The 22,571-nt window shown below is 38.5% G+C and overlaps 1 protein-coding gene and 1 pseudogene across 1 annotated transcript in view; one reads left to right on the top strand and one right to left on the bottom strand.

Annotated features, from left to right (window-relative positions):
- LOC132841838 (nuclear valosin-containing protein-like) overlaps positions 1-2,796 on the bottom strand; it is a 36,225-nt gene extending 33,429 nt beyond the window's left edge. The window contains exons 1-2 of the mRNA XM_060864405.1: positions 2,659-2,796; positions 2,315-2,383 (exon numbers count right to left, since the gene is read on the bottom strand). The gene's annotated coding sequence lies outside the window, so the exon portion shown is untranslated. The remainder of the gene's footprint in view (positions 1-2,314; positions 2,384-2,658) is intronic.
- LOC132858266 (katanin p60 ATPase-containing subunit A-like 1) lies at positions 1,422-22,065 on the top strand (annotated as a pseudogene).
- The last annotated feature ends 506 nt before the right edge of the window (positions 22,066-22,571 follow it).

Below are 22,571 nucleotides of genomic sequence, written 5' to 3' on the forward strand. Positions count from 1 at the left end.
AACATATCTGTGTCTGTCAGACTCACCAAACTGGAACCCAGAAAAATAAATATCTGCACCCTGGATATGATATACTTCTATGCATTCTCCAAAAATAGTTAAATGGCATATTGCAGATGTGAACATTAACACTATATTTTGAATCTCTTCTGTCCCATGGCTTGTTTTAACATCAGGAACAAGAGAAAAGGTGCTGCAATGACTTATGGACCTGTTTTTAGTGGGGCTACGCAGACAATGATGGTCTAGCAAGAGCAGAAAAACCAAGTAGTTAAGTCCTGTGTATGAGAGGTAAAGGTGTCGGGTGGAGAACTGACCAGCAGTAAAAGGATCTAAAATCTGACAGCACCGAGCAGGGGCAGTAGTATTAACTGCAGGACAGAAAAAGCCCACCTCAAACAGAACAGGCATATTGTCAGAAAACACAATATCGCAAATCTCCAGTTTAAGCACAGACATGCCATATGAAAGAACAAGATCGGTGGTATGACCAAGTTCATGTGTGGGACCAGTCACAGACTGAACCAGATTAAAAAAAGTCAACGAGACTTAAAAAGTCCTTCACTAAAGGCATGTCAGGGCAACACACATGGATATTAAAATCCACAAGAATAAGAACACGGTCATAGTTGGGCATTATCCGTGTCAGAAAATCAGAAAAATCTTTCATTAAGTCCTTATTATATCTGGGAGGCCGATAAATAGCAGCACTTATATCTTCCTTACATTGCTGTGTTTTAGGAGAAGATGCGACAACAGGATTACAATGTCCTTTGGTTTCATTATAAAAAAAACCCAGGTAAGCTTTTCTTCTTATTGAGCGATTACTAGTTTTGTGTGTGTAAGAATATTTTCTGCTGCCCAGGGAAGAAAATACAGCCATTTCTTGGCCCCTATATTGGTGGCACAAAGGTGGTTGCACAAAATAATTTAGAATGTCTTTGTGTACTGTAGTATTTTTTTCCCTTCACTGGAACCTCTGGGACAGATGAAGGTAATAAATGTTGGACAGATAAACAAGAGCACCTCAGTTAGGTGAACCTCTCTAATCTGGTTGTTGTATTGTATGTGCAGTAATAATATTTAGTCTTTGTGTAATGGAATATATGATACATTATTGTCTACTTTTAAAAAAAAACTTGAAATGCAAACATATAAGTCATGACAATATCTAAAATATAATACTGAAAGTGTTTGAAAGTGTGTAGACATACTGTAAATAAAGCTTTTTTTTTTTCTTTAAAAATAAATAAATAAATTATGCCGGGTTCGGGTAAAAAGTGATTCAGGTCACTTCGGGTCGGGTATATTTTTTAGACCCGAGAAGACCTCTACTCTGGTGCATGAGAATGACTGAAGGACCAAGTAAAAACACTTCAAGTTTCAGTGGAGATGTTTGAGAGAAAACTGAGTGCAACTGCATGCATGAAGAGAACCTTGAGGTAAGAAAAGAAAGCCTTAACTATTTTGAGGTAGAAACACAATACAAATAGATTTGCACAATTGTATGACCAAATGTCTAAAAAAAAAATTAAAGACCATATTAAAGGATATATTTTTATCTTGCTATCTTAGATATATAACCATATTACTGTTGTGTAGAGGAATTAAGAGACTTTGTGACATGCTGTTAAATGATCAACCTAATATGAAAAAACAGTTATGTTATTGTTAACTGTATATCGATAGCCAATACTGTATTATGAATTAGCTTGGAACTGCTCAGCATCCCATAAAATTAATCAATGCACCATAGAAATGTTTACCGGTGTTTTTGTCATATATCACTTTTTTCATAAGCCATTTTAGATGGGCTTTCCTCAGCATTCGTAAGAAGTAGAGACTCTGTTGGGATTTCTTGGTGATGGAGCTGGCATTGAGTGACCAGCTGAAGTTCTCGGCTAGATGAACACCCAGCAATTTGGTGCTCTTGACGTTCTCTACAGATGATCCGTCAATGTTCAGTGGTCGGTCTCTCCTGAGGTCACCATCTATCTCTATAGTTTTTTCAACATTCAGAGACAGGTTGTTGGCTCTACACCAGGCAGTTAGCTGTTGCGCCTCCTCTCTGTATGCTGACTCGTTCTTGCTGATGAGACCCACCACGGTCGTGTCATCGGCAAACTTGATGATATGGTTTGATCTGTGCCTTGCTATACAGTCGAGAGTCAGCAAAGTGAACAGCACCCTTAGGGGCCCTAGTGCTCAGTGTGGTTGTGCTGGAGATTCTGTCAGGTTAGACAGGAGCTGGTGGAGAAATATGAACAGGTCAAAAGCATTGTAAACACTCTGGAGAGTTTTAAGATGGACAAACCAGTTGATGTTCCCGGTAATCGACCAGAGGTCTACACACCAGACCCTGCAGTGTGGCCACCTCCCACCCCTGTTGAGCACAGGTACAGATCAGGATTATTGTGCTGATCTACAGTAACTTTGACTACGTCCAGCTGCTCAAGTGCCTTTATCTTAGGCAGGTATATCAGTCTGATCAAATCAGCTATAACAAGCTGAAGGATCTGATGAATCATAAACAATAATTTATATAAGCCATGTTTTAATATAATAAACAAAATGCATAACAGTTCACTCTTCTTTAAAAATAAAGAAATAAATGCATTTATTAATCTTCCTGCAAATTGTATTAAATAAAACTCTGACCTGCTGAAGATGATCATAACCAGTTCTGTAGCAGCACCTGAGTCATTTTAACTGGAAACTGAATTTGACATATCCTCCACAAAAGTATGAGATCATATGACCAGTCTGTTCATACTCTACTCATACTCAGACCAGTCTGTTCTCTCTCTCTCTCTCTGTATGCTAACTGTATGGGCTGCACAGACTGGGACCTCTGGGGTTTAAACAGTGCAATTACATTAGACACATTAAATTGATTGGTAATTCGTTTACTTCTCTATAATATATTGCAGATATGAAAAAGTGAATGTTTTTTATCCTATTGTATATTTGTAAGTGGCTAGAAGGACATTAAACTTAAGCGATGCTGAGGAACATCTATTGTGGCCCTGTGACACTGTTTTATCTGTAATATCATCCATATATCTGCTTGTCATTTGGTTTCTGAATCCCAGGATACCTGCTCAGGTGAAAAGGCCAAACACTGGTGCGAAGGCTAAGTGTAAAGAGTGTCCTGTCCGAGGTTCGAAATCAGACCAACCTGCTGCAAGTGACCCCCACAATCCTAGAGTTTATGAGAATGTAAGCAAAAAAAAAAAAAAAAAGTCTTAAATATAACAGAAATTTCAGGTCAAAATGACCAGATGTGAATGTGTCATGGAAGATAAAATGACTTAAGAGGAAATCTGTGTCAGGCTGTGTACTGAATTTAAATGCATCATCTGTCTGAAGTGACTCAGAACTTAAAACTCAGAACCCTGCTTTAGGGTTAACCATGTTATAGACTTGTATTTTATAGAATTATAGGTAAACTTAATCAAGACGTAATCTCAGCTTTAATGTACTGTATGTCTGTAGACTATATTAATTCTGTCCATGTTGTTTTTGTCCCTTTCAGGGTAAGAATGTCCAGGAGGGGGCAGCAAACGGAGAGTTAAAGAAATTTGATGGTGCAGGTTATGACAGTGACTCGGTTAATATTTTGGAGAGACACATCATGTCAAGAAATCCTAATAGCCACTGGTAAAAAAGGAACGTTTTTTTGGCCAAATATAAAACTACTAATAAGTGTAACCTTTGGTTAAAGTATTAAGAATGAAAAAGGACAGACTACACCACCTGGGGTATTTTATTCACCCAGGAAAATAAGTTTAAACCCAAAAAGAATTAAACCAAAAATAAATTACAACAGTATGAAGGACCCTGCTGGTTCGGATTGGGTTAAAGACAGAGACGTGACTTTCCAAAAATAGTACAAATTTATTTTACAAAAAAAATCATTTCATCTTGAATTCTTTAAAAGATCATGTACAGTTTACCAGTTAATTACCCACATTTGATAAGACACAAGGGACAAACCACACAAATCAGTGCATAATGTTTCACATCGATAAACCAAAAAGGGATGAACCAAAAATAAGACACAAATATACTCTCCCCTTCTGTTAAGCCTCAAAAATCCCAGTTCATCAGATAGTCGTAGGTGGTTATTTATATGGTAACATACGCTTATAGAAACAAAGGGGAAAAAAAAATAAAGAATACAAAACAGTATGAATGCAACCAGTAAAGCCAGATTAACTTAAAAAGCACCCAAACTGCTTAACAGAGCAGGAATACAAATCAGTTAATTCAAGACACTTGTATGAACTATTTCAGTAATGTTGGATATTTGTCCCTGGTACAAGTCAATGGGGCAGAACAATCATTATAAAACAAACACTCTGTAAATCAGCGGTTCACCGCTGCAACGTCCGCACGGCCCCGACTGTAAACCAGCAATGAGTCAAGTTTAAAAACCGCTCTGAGAAATGTACATTAAAAAAAATAAATTGCAAGACAGCAGACAGCTGAGTCACTGGATATTTTCAAGCGGCGGTTGAAGACCTACTTATTCAGGAAACACTTCAACTAGCACTTCTTTCCTTATCTTTTGCATTTAAAAAAAAAAAAAAAACACCTTTGACACTTTTTCATTGCAACTTCATTAGCTCTCATTGAACAAATGTTTTAAGCTCATGGTATCTTAAGTATGTAACTTAGTGAGCCAGCATTAATGTATTCAATGTTAGAGATTTAAGCACTTATGTACGTCGCTCTGGATAAGGGCGTCTGCCAAATGCTGTAAATGTAAATGTAAAACAGCAATAAGCAAAACAGCAGCTAGCGCTCTTTGGCCGCACCTGAAAACAAACAAAAAATTTTTTTCCTATTGTCACTATGCTACGCGACTGAAAAATAAAAGAATAAAGCAGGCGACTCACCAGGGGAAAGCAACAGGAAAATATAAGCGGAAAGACCTTTCCTGCCCACACAGCATGCACACAGGAGAAAAATTAAAGCACCACTCAAATGTGCTTTTTATAAAGCCACTAACACGCCGCACTAATTGCGTGGCGCAGGTATGAGTTACCAGTTCATCTACAAAAGCAGCTGGTTCTCAAAGTTCTTTGAGCCAATGCCTGCTCTTCTTGGCCTGAAGATCAGCCCTGCAACACTAAACAGTCTTTCACAGTCTGCTGAGGAAGGGAGTGCCATATTAAGCTTAAGTGATAGCTGGCACACAGCTGGGAAGTACTTCAGTACCTCTACTATCATGCAAACCATTGGCATGTACCATAGCAAACATTGCAAATTTATCATTATTAGTACGTTACTAGGTCACTACAATATTGTCAGTAATCGACTGATAATAACAAAAACTATAGCCTTGCACAATTAACTTACAAATATAGCAATAATTTAAGCTCAGATACCATTTGGCTAAAGTCGAATTTAAAATTTGTTAATAATTAGTTAAAAAGACGGCGAGTTTTTGAAAGCCATTAGCTCATGGTATTTGGGTGCACATAGCTTACAGCGCATGCACAATGACTTATTTTTCCATCCAAACATTTCAAACAATTCTTCCAGGTACGGCCAGGGATGTATAAGGGTTGGGGTTGGTTGGTCTTCCTGGCTACCAACTTCCTCGCTGGTGATGGTGCTTGGTTGTTAAGACATTTTCTTTGAGTTTTGAGCCTCTGCCACGGACACCTACATACTTGGCTCCGTCTGCTATGTCCAGTGTTGGGTAATTGAAGTGTGACAAGATTTGTGTCATGTGCAGGTGCGATGGATCACATACAAACCAATACGGTGTCGGAATGGTATACGTTTAACTTCTCATCCAACCACAATCAAATTCACTCTATCCGGATGGCACAATTTATCTTGATGGGTTTTTTAATGATGACAAGCCGAAATGAAATAGGAGTAACGAGGCTATTTTTAAAATGTAAGGAGTAGAAAGTACAGATAATTGTGTGAAAATGTAAGAAGTAAAAAGTCTGCTAAAAAATAATTACTCTATTAAAGTATAGATACTCAAAATTTCTCCTTAAGTAAGGTAACAAAGTATTTTTAAAAACAACGTAGTCTACTCTTATTCTATACAGAACATATTATTTGGGTTAATGTGACCTGTTTTAATCCTGTCTATGTTTTTAATGACATTTGTTTTTCTCCTGCTTTTGATTCCGCACCATCTCTCTCTGATAGCTCTAAAGATAATAGGCCAGAAATCAAAATAAATGTAATTAAAGCCCAAAGTAAATTTGCATGTGGCTGCTGATACTGTCATGAACACGGGATAAAACCGACCGTGGTTTAATAACAAAAAAACACGAAACATGACACGCACTAGAGACAGAACCAGACAACAGTTGATTCCGCCGCACCAAGACCCAGCAGGATGGCTGTAGCCCAAACCGGCCGATTGGGAGCACCTTTTTTCCCCCTTATTAGATTTTTTTTCCCTTGATTACGTGGTTTTGGTGACATCGGTCCGCATTTTTCCCGTGAGGGACGCCGCTCCGCTTCCGGTTTCTCTGTGGAGGGCGCCGCGTCACTTTGTTTGCGGGCCATGTCACCAGCCCGAGTTTTATTTTTGTTTTTTCGGTGTCCTGTGACATCGCCCCGCACCTGTTCGGTGGGGGGTGTTGCAGGCCCGTGTTTTGCCCCATGTGTTTTGTCACAGGACACAACGAAAAAACAAAAATAAAACTTGGGCTGGTGTGCGCGCGACTGTGTGCCTCACGTCTGTTTTGGCGTGCTCGCCAAAATGTATGTTGCCACGGTTTACGAGAACGCATTGGTCTATCAAAAAGCTTTTGATAACTTTTTGTCTGGGTTGTCTCTAGATGCTACATACCAAAGGACATGCAAATCGGGCAAACGGTCTAGGAGGAGTTCGAAAAAGTAGGTTTTAGGGAAAATTCAAAATGGCAGAAAGATATTCATGAAGGAAATAACGTCATATGGTGCATTCGAATCGGCATGAGAAAAGGATCCAAAATATGCAAGAATTTTGTCTCTAGGTCTTACGAGTCAGCAGTGAACATAATTGGATATTTGGACTGTTGGTGGCGCTAGAGGGTTTGAGCTAGACACACCAAAGTTGCTATAGTAACTTCTAAGACAGGCATCTACATGTGTGACAAATTACATGACCTCTGCCATTGAAGAGTCAAGCCGATCAAATGCGCTCAGAACATGTCGCTGATGAACCATACCAAGTTTCGTAGCGATATGGCATTGCATTAGTAAAATACTGAACTTAACGTGAAAATTCAAAATGGCCGACACACAAAATGGCCGTCCAAAAACCGTTTGGTATCGTTTGACTCAGCATGCCTCAAGGAGTCCAACACCTCCTTCATGATTTTAGACTCAAGTTTGCAGTAGTTATAAGCGAAAATAGCTGTTTTTAAAATCTCGTGGCCACTAGGTGGCGCTGTCACGAAATGTTGCATGCACCCTCAGGTCATGACTATAATGACATATACCAAGTTTCGTGTCGACACTAGTGTTAATTTCGTCACCTATTTTTAATTTAGTCTTAGTCTTAGTCTTGTGCCAAATGTCCTTGTTAGTTTTAGTCATTCACATATCTTTTTTGTTAGTCTTAGTTTTAGTCGACTAAAAGTCTCGTCATTTTAGTCTAGTTTTAGTCAAAAGAAAACTCAAGGTATCTTAGTCTTAGTCGACTAAAAGTCTTTTAATTTTAGTCTAGTTTTAGTCAAAAAATTGTAGCTTGACCACATCTGGAATCTATTGTAAGAATAAATACAATGAGGCCTCATTAAATGCAATAATATCAGGAACAGAAGTGTTATAGTGGAAATAAATAACTTAATGAAAAGCCTAAGATCAAAACTGTAGGTATGTGTGTATATATGGATATGTGTATATATATATATATATATATACACACACACACCTACAGTTTTGATCTTTACCAACCAAGGACATCTTTACCAACCAAGGACATTACCAACTTATATTTGTATATATAATATTGTATATATTTGTATATATATTTGTATATATATACAAATTACCACACCATTATTGATGATATTTGGAGCAATATTACATGTAATTGTTAAACTTGATTCCCTTACATATACATTTGCTTTTAAGCCTAATTATTAATTATGATTATGATGTGATTGTGACAGGGGGGTGGGAAGAGGTTTCAGGTTGGGGGTAAAGAGTTTTTTCTGTCACCACTTTTGAATAAGAAACAATATCAAGGCTATAAAACTTGTCAAAACTCCGCGAATCACAAAAGTATCAGTGAGAAGTTTAAACAGTGCACACACTCGTGTAAACAGTGCACACACTCGTGTAAACAGTGCACACACTCGTGTAAACAGTGCACACACTCGTGTAAACAGTGCACACACTCGTGTAAACAGTGCACACACTCGTGTAAACAGTGCACACACTCGTGTAAACAGTGCACACACTCGTGTAAACAGTGCACACACTCGTGTAAACAGTGCACACACTCGTGTAAACAGTGCACACACTCGTGTAAACAGTGCACACACTCGTGTAAACAGTGCACACACTCGAACACAGGATTCTAACCGTAGAGACGGAGCGCACTATTTTCTTTAGCGGAAACAATACAATTGTTTTTAAATCCATAAACTTCTTTTTAAATCATCATTTTGAGTCAAATTATTGATTTATTTGGTAGGTAACAATATAATAAGCGGGATCCGCTTCACGGACCTGTAACTTGAGCAACAGCGAAGCCGCAAACTCGTGCTGAATATTTTAAAGGCGTAACAGCTGATGAAAAAGCAGAGACAATTGTAGACGAAAATGAAGAGAGATTTTATCTTCGTTTTTATTTTATACAAAACATTTTCGTCTCGTCTTTTTTCGTCAACAATAATGCATGTCAATTTAGTCTTAGTCAGCGTTTTTGGGCAGTGGTGCGGTCTTGTCATCGTCTCGTCTTAGTCATGAAAAAAAAGGTCGTTGACGAACATATTTCGTCTCGTCTCGTCTGACGAAATTAACACTAGTCGACACGCATAAGTTTTGCGAAGATACAGCCTCACGTCTGTTTTGGCGTGCTCGCCACCATGCATGTTGCCACGGTTTACGAGAACGCATTGGTCTATCAAAAAGCTTTCGATAACTTTTTGTCTCGGATGTCTCTAGATGCCACATACCAAAGGACATGCAAATCGGACAAACGGTCTAGGAGGAGTTCGAAAAAGTAGGTTTTAGGGAAAATTCAAAATGGCAGAAAGATATTCATGACAGAAATAACGTCACATGGTGCATTCGAATTGGCATGAGCAAAGGATTCAAAATATGCAAGAATTTTGTCTCTAGGTCTTACGAGTCAGCAGTTATGAACATAATTGGATTTTTGGACTGTTGGTGGCACTAGAGGGTTTGAGCTAGACACACCAAAGTTGTTATAGAAACTTCTAAGACTGGCCTCTCCATGTGTGCCAAATTACATAACTTTCCTACATATGGTTCTATGGGCTGCCATTGACTTCAATGGCAGAAAAGGAAGAATAATAATAAGAAGAAAACCGACAATAACAATAGCTGTCTACGCACCTTCGGGGCTTGACCCCTAATAATAATAATAAGAAGAAGAAAACCGACAATAATAGGTGTCTATGCCCCTTCGGGGCTTGACCCCTAAATATGTGTTTCTGTACCCAGAGATGCATCCATGATGGCAATGCGTCAGAGGATTCAAGGCTTGAGCCCAGAGGAGATTCGAGCGCTATCTATAGACGAGCTGCTGATGCCTGTCACTATGGAGGACTTTGAAATTTCCCTAAAAATGATCTCCAAGTCTGTTTCTGTTGCCAGCCTGAAAAGATATGAGGCATGGATGAATGAATTTGGCAATGCTTAATTATGCACTGTTGCCAAGTCTGCTGTAAACATTTAGCAATTTTATCAAAAAAAATTTCAAGTTTTTATTTCTGTTGCCATCGAGCCATTGTTATCTCTGACATTCCTAATTTAGCTAACTTAGACTAGGGTTCAGCATTGTTACTCTTTGTTCATTGGTACTCTTTGTTCATTGGTACTCTTTGTTCATTGGTACTCTTTGTTCATTGGTACTCTTTGTTCATTGGTACTCTTTGTTCATTGGTACTCTTTGTTCAGACTTCAATAAAACGTAATACATTGTTTACTTTTATACATAGAACATGTTTATATAGAGAGGAGGTGCAACAGCTAACTGCCTGGTGTAGAGCCAGTCTCTGAATGTTGGCTTCAGGAGAGCACAGAGCGACCACTCTACACTAAACATTGACACGGATCCTCTGTAGAGATCGTCAAGAGCAAACTTCTTGGTGTTCATCTCTACATCTTACGAATGCTGAGGAAAGCCCATCTCCCTCCCACTATCCTGACTATGTTTTACAGAAGGGCCATTGACAGCTTCCTGAATCAATGTCACTGTCTGGTTTGGGAACGGCACCGTCTCGGATTGCAAGACCCTGCAGCAGATAGTTAGGACAGTTGAGAAGATCACTGAAGACTCTCTTCCCTCTATCACGGACATTTACACCACACGCTGCATCCGCAAAGCCAACAGCATTACTTGAATCTGCCTTATAATTTAAATGAAACAGGCTTCAAAGAAGATTTTAAAATATTGAATTTCACCAAAAGCGATATATGACAAACACCAGTAAACATTTCACTGGCGCGTTAATTTTATGGGACGCTGAGCAGTTCCAAGCTAATTCACAATACAATATTGGCTACATGATCTGCAAAAATTGGACTCGGGTATAGTTCTACTCCAGTCATCAAAATAAAATAAATAATTAAAAATAAAAAAAATATATAAAATTGTTATAAAATAAAAGGCAAACTTGTAATGCCTTTAGAATGCTGGAGTAAACCAACACAAATGTGTTTAAACTGTTGAAAAAAAAAAAAAAGTGGTGGAGTAAAAAAAAATAATAATAATTCTCAAAGTGCCAGGATAACAATCTTAAAATACTGCAGCAATAAACAAGCAGAGTTTCAACACACGTGCTAGAGCAATCAAGTATCACAACTGTTAAAAACAAAACATGAAAGTCATAAAACCTTACACTAAAACTCAAAACTGACTTCGGCATATGTCGCACTGTTATACAGCTACAAAACAGGAACAAATCAGAACTTGCACTTTTGATTAGCCATATGAAATGCAGCTACTTTAACTTTAACAGTTTGTTTTTGAAGGACTGGACTCTTGCAGAGCACCGGGGGTCAAGGCCAATAAACACTTTCTGAATAGTTACAAAAGTGTATTTTAGTGCTTTAGGATATGTTGATGAAATGTTGATGGCCTAAATCAAGCCAAATAGGAGAGCAACAGCTGTAGGGAAGTCTTGCACATTATCCAGCACAACTTGCTCCTCTACAACTACAGACAGACACCTTACATTTGGGTTTGAATGGATGGTGGCAACGTCGTCTTCAATAACAGTTAAGACCCCCATCTTCATCCCTTTTGTAGGAGTGTCTTCTGGGTCCGTGTCCTGCGGTAAAAATCAGCATAAAGACAGAATTATAAACCAGAATTTATTGAATTTTGCTGGACCACAAAGAGATTTTTATATTATTTGACATAGATCACCCAAAAATCATACATGCCGCAATTTTCCATTGTGTTTGCTTGGATATACACCATGTTGCCAAAAGTATTGGGACACCCCCTTCTAATGAACAGGTTTGACTACTTTAGTAATTTCCATGAGTACAAATCTTAATGTTTAAGCATATAATAATATTCAATAGAATTGTGTGCTTCTAATTTTATAGCAAGAGCTTGAACAGGACCCTTTTCTATTCTAAAATAGCAATGCCGCTGTGCATAAGGAAAGATTTAAAAAAGAAATAACTGATTCGGTCAGTGTGGAAGAACTTGACTGGTCTGCAGAAAGCAAAGGCTTAATCCCAGCTGAATACCTCTGGTGGGAATTTAAATGCAGACCATGGGGCAAGTCGTGGCCTAATGGTTAGAGAGTCTGACTCGTAATGCTGAGGTTTTGGGTTCGAGTCTCGGGCCGGCCATAACTGAGGTGCCCTTGAGCAAGGCACCGAACCCCCCAACTGCTTCCCGGGCGCCACAGCATAAAATGGCTGCCCACTGCTCCGGGTGTGTGTTCACTGCTGTGTGTGTGTTCACTGCTGTGTGTATGCACTTCGGATGGGTCAAATGCAGAGAACGAATTCTGAGTATGGGTCACCGTACTTAGCCGTATGTCACGTAACTTTTACTTTGAGCCAAAAACATCACCAAACACCAATGACTTGTACTTACACTATATGGACAAAAGTATTGGACCACACCCTTCTTTAGAACAAAGAAAGGGGGGGGGGCACTTACAAAACTGTGGCAAGAAAGATGAAAATATAATTGATGTATTTACAAATTGTATTTCCATCTCTGTTCCAACGGTTTTGGAAGAGTCTAAATTGACTACCCATATGTACAAGTCATTGGAGTTTGGTTTAAGTTTTTGGCTCAAGGTCTGCATTTAAAGTCACATCAAAGGTGTTCAGCTTAGATTAGGACTTGGCTTTATGCAGACCAGTCAAGTTCTTCCACACTGGCTGAATCAATCAATTCTTTTTGAACCTTGCCTTATACACAGACATCTTCATGTTAGAAGAGAAAAGGGGCCGTCAAAACGGTTACAAAATTAGAAGCACACAATTCCATAGAATATCATTATATGCTTATACATTAAAGGTGCCCTTCCACACAAAACCGTTTTTACTTGGATTTATTGATGCGTGTTAGGTCCATGTGTTTGTGTTGTGTAGTGAATGTGAAAACGAACTGCTACCTCCCCGGTCAGTTCTAGCCACTTAAAAGAAATAAGGGGAGAAATCAGGTCAGTTGGAAAAGCTGGTCACTCTGATTGAGCTCATTACTATTCATGAGCGCTCCCTCTTGAGACCGCGCCCCCAGAATTCGTGTAGCTCAGTGAGTTTCCTATACAGCAAGGATGGCTGAACGTCAACGGGCTTGTGAGGAAGCCATTCTGCCGCAATTCAAGGTGATTGTAAACAAATTTCCTCTAGCCTAGGCTACTTATTGCGCTGGGTGAATGAATAGTCATGCTCTCATATCCTAGCGGTTAGCCAATCGGAGCCAAGCAGCATAGCTCATTTGAATATTCATGAGAACTGGCGCAAATCGAGCTGAGTCTTCCTGCAGGCTTTCTATACCACACTAGAATGGCTTGAAACAAGGTAACCAAGGCATTATTTCCACAAAAAAATGTTAAAGTCCATGGTAAACTTCAGGCATTACCACAAAAGTAATGAAATACGTGTGGCAGGGCACCTTTAAGATTTGTACTCATGGAAATTACTAAAGTAGTCAAACCTGTTCTTAAAGGGGAGTGTCCCAATACTTTTGGCAATATAGTGTAACCCTTTTTAATTTGTGCTGTCAGACTCATTACTGATAAGTATTCGACCAGGATTAGTCAATAAATACATTTTTGCCAACACTTTGCCTCCTCCATTCTACTCTTTGCCCTGCCGTTTAGCTTATAGAACAGTTAGCAGATTAGTTTCGGACACCAGACAAAACTGTTTTCTCTTTACAGGATCTGTACCTCAGGTATGTAAGTATATGCTGAGAACAGGCTGATAACACACTTACCAGGCAAGACTTTATGAAGGAAAAGTCTGGAAACTTCCTGAACAAAGGTGGTCCTTTGAGAGCTGTAGCTTTTCTTTGAGCAAGCACATCAGAAGCCTGAAAGACACAGAAAAGGTTTTATGAATGTTATATTCAACCAAAAGCTCAGGGCTTAAACCTTTAAAGGGCCAGTATCATGCTCATTCACAGGGTACAAATTTTACCATATGTTTGCATGATTTGACACTAAATAATTACTTAACAAGCTGCTAAATAATTACTTGATCAAGTTGGTCTAGGAGGGTCTTCATTTCATCTCCATAGGCTCCAAGTGATCGGTACAACATGATCATCTTTGGTGCGTATTCATCCAAAGAAGACAAAAAGGTACTCTTCAGGTTGGTTTGTGTAATTCTGTAAAACTTGGCGCAGACCTTAAAACACACACACACACACACACACACACAGGGAACAGAAAGAATTAAGACTACACAAGTTAATTAATTTTACATAAATAAATAATCTCAAATACATAAACTCACCTGATCTTCCAAATACAATACTGGCCACTGTTTTAGGACATCAGCCACAAGAGGTTCTATCTCCTTCATTCACAGAGAGAATGTCAGTTCCATTTTAGAGTCATCAATTGCCATGCTGAAATGTTTCTTCTTCATTTCCTCTTGTAGTGCATCTTTTTCCTTCTGTAAGGAACAATCTGTCTGCCCTACTGGGTTGTCTGGGAGAAAGTTTACCTCACATCTCTTTGCTTTCTTTAAACATCTAAAGTCATTGTTCACTTTTTTTTGGTTCACAGTGACTTCAGAGCAACCTGCTGTCTGTAGTTTCTGACGGTAGTTCCCAACCTTATATCTGATGCTCATAGTCCAGCTGTGATAACCTGTTCCTGAGCCTGGGTCCTTCAGACTTTTCAATCAGTGCAGCAGACACAGACTCCAACTCTTGATTGTTTGGGTAAGCTTTGAATGAAAAAATGGCCTGAGCTATGCTATCCAGGATGTCCATTTTCATTTCTCTTGGTACTGTGAGCAGTGTTCCATCTTCTTTAAATTTCTCATTCCCTTTCTCAAGCCGTAACTCAACATCATAAGAGAACTTGGGAATGGGAAAAGGAGATGGCCACTGAGACATTTCACGCTGTATCACAGACACAAAGGGGAAACTCTGGTTTGAGCTATCAGATGGGGAGGAGATACTGGCAGTGTCTAAAGAGGAAATCGAGGTCTCTGGTTCTGATTCTGATTCTTCAGGTACTTTCTGGATGATCTTCAGCACTGCTCTTTCTGGTGGAAGCTGTTATATTAGTCAAGTTACAGAGTTCATTTCCGAACTCAGGATCCTCAAACTGACTCAGAAAATCATCCTTGATTTTAAGCCAAATGTTCAACCGAAGTGAGATTTTGCAAACTATCCAGCCTCCTAATATTATCACTGGCCAACACAACACAGAGCTGCATATTCTGTAAAACAAAGTTCTGATTAAAAGTAAATCAAGTACATTAAGTATATGGCAAAGCTTTATATGTGGTAACATGTTAAATGACTTAAAGGGGGCAGTTCAAAAATTTACACTTTCAAAATTTGCTTCACCTCCACATCACCCTAGTGGCATTTTGGAGAGTACCAAAAAAAAAAAACGATTCTCATAGCTTCATAAAATTACAGTTGAACCCCTGATGTCACATGGAAACCCACTGCCTCACCTGAGCTATTTATTTGGGGCTTAGTGCTTTTATAAAGAAGACCGACTCAAGTGCATGAATGTTGAACCTCAGACCCTTGCTGTCTATGGAAGGTCAGAGAGCACTTAATTAAAAATATCTTAATTGGTGTTCCAAAGACAAACAAAGATCTTACAGGTTTGGAATTACTGGAATTTTTGGGTGAACTATCGCTTTAAAAACACCCGCTTTTGTCTTCTGCATTAGGAAGTCATACAGGTTTAAAATGTAATTTACATTTCGGAGAACAGTTCCTTCCACCTGTGACATACTCGGTTACGTTAAAGTTCAAATCAGGAAACCATTGTGTGGCTATATGAAAAACAATGGAGAAGGAATCTCTTTAGTGCAATCATGTTCCTTCCCTGAACTGTATATGATGTGAGAGGATGAGGATCATTTAGATCCTCTGGCTGATGCGTATTTCAATTGCACTTGTTTCAGAAAACTCGTAACACCTGTAGTGCTCAACGTACCATGACGAAAGCCTTTTGCAAAGAAAGTCCACCTTGTTAGCATTGACAAGTACACTGAGTATTCTGAAAAACTCAGGCAAGCCACTGCATTGACCTGAGGACAAAATCATGCCTTCACTGAAGTGAATTCCATGCAAATGCACATCAGACAGTCTTCTACAGTTCTTCCAATGTACAAGTTCTTACAGTTTTTACCTTCTGCACAGACAAAGGTGATGAAAAGAGACTTGGACCATTGAGATAATGGGCCATCATAAGCTGATGCTTAGTTGCCACAGTGAGTGTAATGTTTTTGAAATCGTGGACATCACACACAACACCTTTGAAATAGCTGTGCTTTGCCTCGAATCTGAACGTCCAAAGCTCGACTAATGGCCCCAAACAGCGAATCAGGTGTGGATAATGCTCCACCTAGTGGTGTTTTGGCCACGATTTCAAGTTTGGGAATATGTCTTTGAGCAGTTGTTGGTGTTCTACAATTTTTCCTTCTAAAAAGCATAGCTTCTGACAACTTTACAGACATGACCAACTCCACTATCTCTCTCAAGTCCATCAAAATTTCCCAAGCAGGCTCAGAATTGGGTACAAGATTACCAATCAGTAATGGTAATAAGCGTACTGTCTGAGCCTTAAGGACTTAATACATTTGTTCAGAGTATCAAGAGTAAAATGTCTCTTTGTGATGAGTTCTTTCAAGCAAACTGATAACTCAAATGGAACAATTCCCTCCAAAGTGTCATGTAGGACATCTGGCAGGAACCCTGTTATTGGGTGAAAGAAAGAAAGGTGCTTACTGAGAACACATTCTTTTTTTCACCCAGTCTGCTCTGAAGCTCAGTTCATTTGTAATGGAGTTGTGCTGTTCAATGGTTCAAAGCTGAAAACAACTAGCATATTGTGTGTGTCATCTTTGCTGACTTCTACACAGGTTTTCAGCCTGAAAGGTTTCTTGAAAGCCAGCAAGACTCCTCAAGAGCCCCAAGATTGTCAGCACATACACAATACACCGTTCCTCTGAGATGTGCATTCAGTGCTTCAACAAACACACCTTTCTGCTCCAGGTCTTTCATGTCTTTTAACAGTGGATCAAAAAATTTGTCACAGCCGAACTGTTTTATATCACTGCTTTTTCCAAGCAGAGCAAATTGTATTGAGTGAAGAGCAGAACGGAATTTGGCAGGCAAATTCAGAAGAACCCAATAAACGGCTGTGATCGTTTTTCCAAGATTCTTTTTTTTTTGCAAACCTCAAATTCATCAGTGTACATCGACACTGAAATGCAGTCACTTTGTACCCCTAAAAGTTGGTTTTCTTTGTAATACTGACCACTACGAGTTGATGTGTACTGTCCTGGTAAATCCTCCTCAACAAAAACTGCTTTTCCAAGACATCTGCTCTGTTTAGCAACACTTCACGAACCCTCAACACTGGGCCATACACAAAGCTATTTTGGTGTAGTCTATCAAATCGGAACTCTACAGGATCACTTACTTGAAAATGCTCTTTAAAATAAGCATTCCATCTGTATTCTGTTGAGAGAGTGCCCTTCTTTGCAGTGGCTGTAAAAACAGGATTTGTTTTGAGCTCTTCTGCTGATAACAATTTAGCAAGCTCTTCTGCCAATGACTCATCAATGTGGCTTTCATACTTTCTTATAATATCCCTGATTGTTTTGCTGTATACCTAGACAACAAAACAATATCACACATCCAACTTAATATCTCCTGAATTGCACTTTTTGAAACATGCAAAATTGTCTGCATGTAAAGGATCAATGATGCAAGTTTGTGCTCTAGAGCTCTATTACTCTACAGGCTCTAAATACACGTGTGTTTTATGTTCAGAAGGAACTGCAGGAACAGTGACATCAGTAACATTTGACTGTGGATTCTGCATAAAATCTCCTGACTTATGCTTCCGCGATATGTGGCTACTAAAAGTTGACATTTGTTGTCAGCTCACAACCTTTAAAAGGACAATTGACTGTGTTATGCCTCCTCAAATGATTTCTGAAATCACAACTCACATGAACAATTAAAGTGGTCAGTAATTGCAGTGTGTTTGTGTGATCTTGTCAAATGTGTTTTTAACGCACCTAAAGTTTTAAAAGTGCAGATGCAGTCAGTATACAAGCAAGGATGCTGCCAGGATCACCCTTGATAGTGCCGAAGCCTGTAGTGTTACAAGAGGACCTCTCTGCTACGATGCTCGATTTATGTTGTACGTCTAAGATCAGAAATAACCACACGGTTAACAAATTTAAGAATACCCTAAAACTTACTTAAATGTAAAATGCTGTTTTTCTCTCTATTTTACAATACTAACTTACAATAGTGACGACTTTCTCTGTTGATCGTGTGACGGTATTCACTCAGGTACATCGCATTTTCCCCCTAAGTAGTGGCTCTGTTTCATAGCTGGACGATCAATAATCACGTGTTTAGCGTTAACGTTAGCTAAAACTGATTTACACAACTGACCACCTGGCAGAGGATTCTGCCGGGTCTTAAAGCCTTCCTCTAACGCGAATCAAGCAAAGATTTATCCAAAAAGAAAGATTCATTCTCAATGTAGCATTTGTAACCGGCATTAGGCTTATAACTCCATCCACAACACACAATCCATTTAATTACAGTTTATTGTAATAGCTATAACTTACACAATAAAATCGTGTATTTTGATACATTTTCATTCACATTTTACAAAGCGACCTGAACATGACTTTCAAATGAAGCACGTTAGCTGTCTGATTGGACAATATCATCACATTCCTTAAAATAGCCTTTCCAATACACAACTTTACATTATACGTTAAGCATTTGTGTAATTTATTTAGGTTATTTTCGATAATAAAACTTAAAGAAAGCTTACCTGAACCAGAGAACATCCAGCCCCTTCTAAAATGCGGTTGATGAGGGGAAACCCTGTGCAAAATGCTACGGAAACAGACTGCGCATGCGCAATGACAGGAAGTAAAACGCTTGAATTAAGCAAAATTAATATTTTGAAATCAAAATATTACGTTTTCCCGACTTAATTGTTTATTTTTATTGGACAAAATAGTAGCAAACATGCAGTTAAATCTTTTTTTTTTTTTTTTTAACACTATGCTCAAAAATTTGTTCACCTAACTTATAATTTTAAAGTGAGTTAACAATTTGCAAGCTGGAATTTCTAGGCAAGACCATGTTGGCTAAAGCTGTAGCTACTGAGAGTGGTACCACTTTCTTCAACGTCTTATCCTCCACACTTACCTCCAAGTACAGGGGAGAGTCAGAGAAACTTGTTCGGCTGCTCTTTGAAATGGTAATGAAGCCGTAAGTTAGTATGACTTTTGTGAATTTTACAGAATCTCAAGGCAAATCAGGCTTTTTAATTGATTAAAATGTTACCTAAAATTTGAGCCAAGTGCCTAAAAACTTACTGATCATCTTAATTGGCTTGGGGGTCTCTTGTAGCTTCATCAATGAAATCGAATCAATTTGCGGAAGACGTGGAACATTAAATGAACACGAAGCAAGTCACAGAGTAAAATCTGAGCTTCTGGTGCAGATGGTAAGAGGGACGAGCAGATCAGCAGCTCGAGGATCAGGTTTTAGTTTTTTGAGTATAACCACAAATTCATTGCGCATGTGTATTAAGTGCGACAGAAAATGATGACCCTCTAAAATGGTGATGGTTCTGGCTGCAACAAACATTCCCTGGTACATAGACGAAGCCCTGATTAGAAGACTGGAAAAGAGGATCTATATTCCACTGCCCACTGGTACAATCCAAATGATTTCTTGTGCCCTATTCTCTTATTCATAGAACAAGTTCATCAAAACTGTAGCTAATATTTTATACCCATTATGTGTATCTGCTCTCTTCAGTAAAAGGGCGAGTGGATCTGCTCAGAATTCCTGAGGGAGGTGGAATTGTCTCCTGAAAAGACAGAGGACTACTCTGGTGCACCATCATTTGCAGGTAAAACATTATGAATGCATACAGTTGGTATACAGGTTGGTGTAACGTTACATGGCATGGTTATTGTGATTGATGAACAGTTTGCAACCTGCTGAGAATTTACAATATATTCTATAAAGCTTGCTTGAAACTTGTCCATCTCCTAGGCAAAAAGGGAAAGCAAAAAAAGCTCTTAGAAAAGTTTGAGATAAAACAAGCTTACCTCAACCAGAGAGAGAGGAAAGTTCCTCTGTTTCACAGTCCATCCAGTGCAAACCAGAGAAAACAAACAAAGCCTGATAGAGCTTGTTTTAGTGGTTCAGCAGGTCATGTATCTCTGATGTTTTGTCCAAACATCTAGTAGAAAGTCTTCCCAGAAGTGTGGAGCTAATTATAACAGCAAAGAGAAATAAATCTGCTTTAAGATTACCTTTAGTAACTCCTCTCCCTGCTTTAAAAACTTTAACAAATCATCATGCTTGTCCTTTATGACCTAGATAGTCTGTCTCTCTTGCTCACAATCCTGAAAGACAGTAGAGTTTCAAACATTAGTGATAAAGAAATTTCTTGAATTTCTTTGATGGCAAAGAAATATAATCATAAATCGTCATGAATGCGATTTTCTAGTTTTTCTTTTGGTTCGTTCCAAAGGTCAGACATGTATTTATCATTGAGTCCAGAGAAAATTTAAGGTTTTGATATTAAGATAATCTACTTTTTCACAATATAATGCATAGTGCTAGTAGGTGTAAGTTTATTACTTACATTCTTCCACTTGAGTAAACTTCATATGAACAATCACTACTTACCTTATAGCCTACTGCATGCAACACTGCTACAATGGTGTGACTATACATGTTCATGTAAACATTTAAATTGTATTGGTTTATTAAATATGATACACAAAGCAATTTGCAGGTGGAAGCAAATCACAAATTTGAGAGGAACATAATGTGAAAGTTAGATAGTTGAGGTTCCAAAGACTGTTCAATCTTTTCTTTATTCCTGTCCCGCAATACTTTTGCTACATTAAATAAGTAAATACAATAAATAAGTAAAGTCGCATAAACCAAAAAAAAAAAAAAAAGTTTGACGTTGAGGCTGGACTTGTGTTACACTGCTAAGCTAACTGGTGACATCCTTCCAGGACTGTCAGCTGAGTTAACCATTTTTAAAACTAAGTGTTTAGTATCCCTGCAACAACAAGACCTTACAGTTTCATCCTGACACTTTTGCTCTGCAGTTGCAGAGTATGAACCTTTGCGACATGGTGTTTTCTCAACTTATGAAAGGTACAGACAACCAGTGAAATTAAGCTAAAGTGATGGTTGTCTATGCCGTCTTGAGTCTCAACAATGCGATCACGAAGACCAAATGTCATACATTTTTTTAATCAATATACAATAAAAAAAATCCAAAACCTTTTCAGGCATAATCTGAATGCATAAAGAGCATTCTGCTTGTGTTAAGTCCAGGACAATCTAATAAAATGTTTTACAGATAAGGGAATCTTACAAAACATACATAAAGTTGGATCTTCACCTTTAAGCAAAAAAAGCATGGGTCAATTTTTAGCATGTCCTTATTAGGAGCTTCGGAATCTACAAACATTGTCGGTTTTCCTAACTGTCAAAAACTAATGGGTAACTAGCCTGGATTAGCGGAGGTCATTAACCAAGGGCTGAAACAAACCAAAGTAAACAGAAATATAATTTCCTTGCATTCAGTATCATAAAACACATTCTCACCTGTGAAATGTAATCCCTTGCTGTCTGGTTTTTAGATTTCTTTCGTTTTAACAACCAAACGCAGCACAAAAGTCCGGCATCGTGCATGCATTTGAAGTACAAGACCCCTGTACAAAGATGGCGGCGAATTTTGATGCATTTTTAGGACCCCAAGGAAACATTTATGTATAGATATCTATGGTGGAAAATGTGCTTTTGCCCTACAAGTTAGGTTAGTTTTATTTTCATAGGACTATATTTTGTAAGCCCCTCCCACTCAGGAAAATGATGAGCAAGAGGTCGATCTAATCTGAGTCTATTTGAAATTGTTAAAAGAAGACCGTTAACCACAGGAGGGGGTCCCCCGGGAAGCCAGAGATCTGATATCTGTGATTGTGCAGATGAAATGTTGAATTATTGCACAAACAAATGTCCTCTGTGTTATCTGATATTCACAGACAGGTGAAGACGCCCTTCCTAAAGCACATGCAGACTCATTGCATGACCTGAAACCTGGTGAGTGGATCATGGTGAAACACTTCATAGGCCATAATGTGAACTAGGAAAAAGTGGCTAGAAAGTGATTTTTGTTCCCACGCCTGGACACTAGTGTTTAAATGCTTTTTTGCATAGACACCCTTTTGGTCTTTATGTTAAAAGTTCTATCGCCAAAAATCCTGCAGTTTTTTGTCACGATCCATAAATGTGTATAATTGTGAATTTAAAAACACTAAAATCTTATGATGCTGGTTTTGCTCATAACTTTATTTATTTTCATTTTAGCAACACAAAATCTCTCTCAAACTGCCCTTTACACATGTACCTAAACATTTGAGAGGTTTTGGTGCAGTAAATACTCAAGTGTGAATGTAGACCATAAAATAGGGCAGATTTCTAGAAAATATGCTTCAACTTTATGGATTGACACCAAGCAAAATTAAACATACACATTGTAATTTTAGCAAAACTGTGATGAATTATACAGCAAAATTTTCAGTAGTCACTGTGTAAACTGGTAGACTGGTCCAGGTTAAAACTTTTACCCAGATTTGTAAAGGCATTCAGGTAT

This window comes from Tachysurus vachellii, chromosome 2, assembly GCF_030014155.1.
Source record: "Tachysurus vachellii isolate PV-2020 chromosome 2, HZAU_Pvac_v1, whole genome shotgun sequence".
Classification (NCBI taxonomy): Eukaryota; Metazoa; Chordata; class Actinopteri; order Siluriformes; family Bagridae; genus Tachysurus; species Tachysurus vachellii.